The sequence below is a fragment of the Peromyscus maniculatus genome, chromosome 14 (assembly GCF_049852395.1).
Source record: "Peromyscus maniculatus bairdii isolate BWxNUB_F1_BW_parent chromosome 14, HU_Pman_BW_mat_3.1, whole genome shotgun sequence".
Taxonomy (NCBI): Eukaryota; Metazoa; Chordata; class Mammalia; order Rodentia; family Cricetidae; genus Peromyscus; species Peromyscus maniculatus.
This window is the reverse complement of record NC_134865.1, coordinates 57,355,043-57,361,042: the sequence shown is the minus strand read 5'-3', so window position 1 is coordinate 57,361,042 and position 6,000 is coordinate 57,355,043.

The following is a 6,000-nucleotide window of genomic DNA, read 5'->3' as shown; positions in this document are numbered from 1 at the left end:
CTGAAACTCACCAGGATGGCTTTGGTCTGCTTGGACACACAGTGTCCTAGCTGATCAACAGGCCTGACAGGAGACCTTGCGTGGGACTGACAGAGGTTCTGGGGCCATCCGTATCCTTACTGTACCCCAGATGCGGAGGGCTGCTATCTCCCAGAGCATCGTGGCCGGAGGCGGCGGTCTCCCTGCCCTTGGAAGCTGGTGTGGATTTAGTGCCTGTGGCCAGATAAGCCAGGAGGGAGTCACTATGTAGCTGCTTATAGCTGTGACTGTGGATACATCATTTTTACCTCCCCGCGTCTTCACCTCACCGACTACACGGTGAAACGTAACACTTCCTTCACATGAGTATTGTGAACATCGAATGAGGAAGTGAATGTGAGGCATTTAGCACAGAGCCAGGTGCTTTTTAAGTGCGAGTGCATTTATGATATTGCACGTGCTGGGGCACAGCAGTAATCAGTCCCCTCCCAGTGACAGAGCATAATTTGCCCTGAAGGAGGGACCAGCAGGAAAGGGCATCATTATCTCCCTTTCCAGATGAGAAAATAAGAGCCAAGGGGGAGCCCTGAACTGAGCTCCATTCAGGGAAGGCACCCCTTCCAGAACATTCTACAACGTCAGGCCAGATTGCTTGACCTCTGCATGGGCTCCATGGCTGCCAACACTAAGCCAGCACACCATACTCACTGGGAGGGACAGGCATCAGCAGATCAGGCCCAGTGGTTGCGAGTTTGTAGGGATGCAAGGCTGTGATGTACGAGTCAGAGTGGCCCTGACAACCTACCTCTCTGGGCAAAAAAGGCATCAATAAGAAGAGACACCAGGTCAAGCCGGGCGGTGGTGGCGCACGCCTTTAATCCCAGCACTCGGGAGGCAGAGGCAGGCGGATCTCTGTGAGTTCGAGGCCAGCCTGGGCTACCAAGTGAGATCCAGGAAAGGCGCAAAGCTACACAAGAGAAACCCTGTCTCGGAAAACCAAAAAAAAAAAAAAAAAAAAAGAAGAGACACCAGGTCATCCCCTGCCACCTCCAAAATTTGAGATGGAGGCAGTGTCAGGCAGGGGTCCCAGCTGCCCGGTGTCTGTAGAAGGACACTGAGCCCATGAGCTGACCTCTCTAGAAGGCTGGGAGCCCAATCACCCTTCCTCAAGCCTTCCTGACTTCCAATTAACCAGGAAATATGTTATTTGTTCTGAGCAGGGGAACAGGCTCTCCTGGGGAGAGGAATTCAGGGCTGGAGGTCCAGTGACTTCCAAGGAAGAAAAATCTTTGGAATTCTGTGGCGAGTCTGGGTCTCAGCAAAGAAGCAGAAATGCGGTCCTTGTTTTTGGTCCTTATTTACCAAATTAGTTCAGGTTCTGGTAGCTGCCTGGCTGCCAGCACCATTCCAGCAAGACACAGGAAAGCAATTAGGTTGCCCTGTATGTCCAGCAGACCGCCATCCTCTCAGTGGGGCAGGGTCCTGACCAATGGTGACCCTCTAGAAGTAACTCTTCAGGGCTCTCCCGAGATGCTTTCCTGCCATAGATTCCACAGATGTGAGAGCAGCTTTAGCAGCATTCTCCTGCCTCATCAGTGACAGGGAAGTGACACATGGTGAGTCAGGGGCCATGCTGGGAACAGTTAACCCCTTCTCTAACTGGGCAGACAGGGTTCAGGGCAGCAGAATGTTCTGGTCACCCCGGTTCTTTAGGGAGTTAAATTGTAGCTGGCAGGCATGGGGGAGGCACTTGAAACTATGCATTGAAGATCCTTTAGTGGTCACAACATGGGGGGGAGGGGCGGTAGTTGGGAGGGTCCTGCTTAGTTGTGATGGGAGCTCTGGATGGAGGCAGGATGGATATGGCCTTAAAAGCTTGCGCTTAGGTGAGCCAGATTTGAACCTTGTATCTGCTGCTTGTCAACAAGTTGTGTGGTCTTGTGGTCTTGGGCAGCGGGTGGCTGTCCCCAGCCTCAGTGCTCTTCTTGGCATCTGTGGACATCACAGTCGCGATGCCCTATAGGTTGGCTGCGTGAGTCATCTTACACAGCCCGATTAACCCAGGGCCTGGGCCGTACCAAGTGTCACCAATGTTGACAGCTTGTAACAGCCAAATGAAGTAAAACTCCAGGACTCAAGCGCTAACGGGAGAAGGGATGTGGGAAAGTTATGTCATCAGGTCCCAACAGTTACGGGGGGGTGGGGTGGGGGTGGGGAGGGTAAGGTGGGAGTGGGGAGGGTGGGGGGAGGAGAGGCACGGGGAAGGCCAACAGGAGGGTGGAGCTCAGATGGGCAGCAGATGCCAAGCCTTGGCGTAGATTATTGGGACTGTGGGCCCCAGGAGAACAGGGTGGGGATTTCCAAGGACCACTTGTACTCATCGAGGAGTGGGAGGGGCGCCGGGTGGTGAGGGAAGCATGTCTGCTGAGGCTCTTGGCTGAGGCGCGCAGCGAGAGGCTGAATGGGCGGCAGACTTCCAGAAATTCAGGCTGGGGAGACGGAGCGGTAATAATGACTTGGACACACAGGAGGAAAATATAGCTCAGGGACAAGATGACGCCAAGGTTTCTGGCCTTGAGAAGGACTTGGGGATGTGAGGTGAGCGCCGGGGGATGCAGAGGAGGGCCCCTGAAGGCACTGGACAGGTAGAAGGGGGAGGCCTAGACTGCAGAGATGGGCACCCGTTCTAGCCAGGAGGCTTACATCACGGACGAAGGGATAGAACTGAGCATCCTGGGGATGGAGGGGGCACGCATCCCCATGGACAGCGAGCATGAGAGTGTGGACCAGGAGCCATCACCCAGAGCTCAAGTTTTTCCTCTCTTCAAACAGGCTTAGCGATACTAGTCCTCCCTGGTTGGCGGGGCGTTCTGTCAATCATCCCAAGCCACCATCGAGGTGTGTTTCTTGACTGCCCGCCAGATTCTAACCCTGTTCTACATTCTGGGGAGACAGTGGACAACAGATCAGCTCATTTAGAGATACAACAGCTGGGGAAATATGGTGACAATTTTATAGATTGTTGGGCAGGACCCTTCCTGTGGCTTTAGCACGTCTGCTGATGCTGAGCTGGGGGCATGGCTCAGTTAATAAAGTGCTTGCCTGCAAACCTGAGGACCCGAGTTTGGTCCTCTGAACCCAGCTTTAAAAACAAACGAAACAAAAAGGAAAAAAAAAAAAAAACCAGGCATGGTAGCATGTAGCTGGAAATTTTCTGTGTCCCACCCAGTCCCACAGCAGTTCACACCCAAATAAACATACAGAGGCTTATATTAATTACAAACTGTATGGCCATGGCCTATGGCTCAAGCTTCTTGCTAGCTAGCTCTTATAACTAAACTCAGCCCATTTCTGTTAATCTGTATGTTGCCACGTGTTCCATGGCTTTACCTGTGTGTCATTACATCCTGCTCCCCGGACAGCAGGATGGTGTCTCCCCTGCCTCTCCTTTCTCCTCTCACTATCTCCCTTGGATTTCCCCCCCTGGCTCCATCCTGCCCTGCCATACGCCAATGCAGCTTTATTTATCAACCAATCAGAGCAACACATATTCACAGCATACTGAAAGACAAACCACAGCAGTAGCATGTGCTTGTTAATCCCAGTACTGGGAAGGCCAAGACAAATGGATCTCTGGGACTTGCTGAACAACCAGCCTAGCCAATCAGTAAGGAAGCCTAGGCCAATGAGAGGTTTTGTCTCAAAAAACAAACAAATAAACAAACAAACAAAAACCCAATAGGGATGGCCCATGAGGAATGACACCCAAGGGTGACCTCTGACCACTGTACATATGTGCACCCCCTCATGGACATGTACACACACACACACACACACACACACACACACACACACACACACACACAGAACGTCCACTGAAATGTCATAGCCTAGGACAGCAGGACCTTCTGAAGAGAAGTACAAGATACCTGTAGGTAGAATAGGTTTTTACAACTGCCTTGGTTCTTGTCTACAGTGAAAAGGATGCAGTTAGTCACCGGGGAGAGAACACACTGGCTACCTTAGTAGACAGGGCTGAGGTCTCCCTGAGGACACCCCTAATGCAAGCTGAGTGAAGGGGGGCATCACCTGCCAGAAGAGGAGACTGCTATGACTCCTCCCAGCTGCTCATCCTCTGCTACCCGGACAACCACTGGTCGTTACCGATACCCCCATGTGCCCAGGCACAGCAAAAAGGTTCTTGGGAGGTCCCAACATCTTTAGGAACTGAGCAAGCACATATATGAAGGGACTCTCGTGCAGTTCCTGATGGAGAATTGTGACTGTGAGGCTGGGGTGGTCTACATGGTAGGGAAGTAAGTGGCCTCCTTACTACTGCTTGGCCTGGCAAGCGCTGGAATGTCTGTTGGGGCAAGGGATGCAGGGTCTTCAGGAGATTGGCTAGAGACTACTTTGCTATAACAGTTCAGGGTGGAAGCCCCAACTCCCACCCCCCCACCCCCGTCCCCAGCCCATATAAAAGAGATGGCCAGTGCTTGGGCACCTGCTAAATAAGGCCTTGCTATTCTTTCTCTGACCCCCCCCCCCCCCGTGGCACACTGACCCAGCAGAGCCATAGTGTAGAAGGAGAATCTGAAGAACAGACCCCCCCTCCCCACTATGGGCCTGCAGCTTATTGGTGGGGAAGCAGAGGGGAGAAAAAGAGAATTAAATTGGATATGATATTGACTAAATTGGATGAGCCTTTGACCTGCACAAGAGCAGGCTCTTGAGTGGCTAAAAGTCGATCTTAGTTCTTGTATCTGGTAGGAAGAGGCAAGCCTAGGACCATGCTTGAGGTGTATGAAGAGCAGAGAAGAATGGGGCTGGAGAGATGGCTCAGTGGTGAAGAGCACTGGCTGCTCTTCCACAGGGCCCAGAGTTCAGTCCCTCGAACCACATCAGGGGGCCCACAGACCACCCGTGACTCTGGCTCCAGGGAATCCTATACCATTGGCCCCCAAGGGCCCCCGCACTCATGGGCACATGCCTGTTTGTAGGCACACACACCTATACATAATTGAAAGTACTTTTTAAAATCTTTTAAAAAGAAGTAGGGAAGCCGGGCGGTGGTGGCGCACGCCTTTAATCCCAGCACTTGGGAGGCAGAGGCAGGCGGATCTCTGAGTTCGCGGCCAGTTTGGGCTACAGAGAGTTCCAGGAAAGGCACAAAGCTACACAGAGAAACCCCCTGTCTCGAAAAACCAAAAAAAGAAAAAAAGAAGTAGGAAAAGAAGGCTCACTATTATGTGGTGGGAGACAGGAATATAGCTGACTGTCCCACCTTCAAGTTCTATCTCTTGAACCAACTACACAGTCAACAAATGGTAAGATAATTTCAACTTGGTAAAGCCATGGAGATAAAGCAGGGTAGTGTCGGGTTCTGTCTCTTGAGCCAACTACACAGTCAACAAATGGTAAGATAATTTCAACTTGGTAAAGCCATGGAGATAAAGCAGGGTGGTGTCAGGTTCTGTCTCTTGAGCCAACTGCACAGTCAACAAATGGTAAGATAATTTCAACTTGGTAAAGCCATGAGGATAAAGCAGGGTGGTGGTGTGTGAGACCGTGGTGACTTGGAGGTATGAGGGCTGTTCTAAACCAGGGCTTCAGGGATGGTGTTACAGTTTGGTGCTGAAATCTCTCCCCAAAGGACATATGTCAAAGGCTTGATGACTGGTTTGTAACACTCCTTGAGAAGGTGGAGATTAGGAGAGGCAAGTTAGATCACTGGGGACATGCTCTCCAAGGACAGTTGGGACCTTGGCCCCTCATTTTCTCTCTTGGCTTCCTCTGCCTTCCTTCAGCACAGGCCCCAAAGCAGTGGAGCTAACCAGCGAGGGTGGAAACCGTGAGCCGAAAGAAATGATTTCTCCTTGTTAAGTGGGTAACCTTGGGTATTTCTTCACAGGCCTGGGAAGCTGAGCAGCGCTCACGACCACTCTAGGGGGTGATATTTAAAATGAAGAGCCCATCCTGAAGACCCCCTGGAGATGAACACTCCCTCCAGGTGGCGGGAAA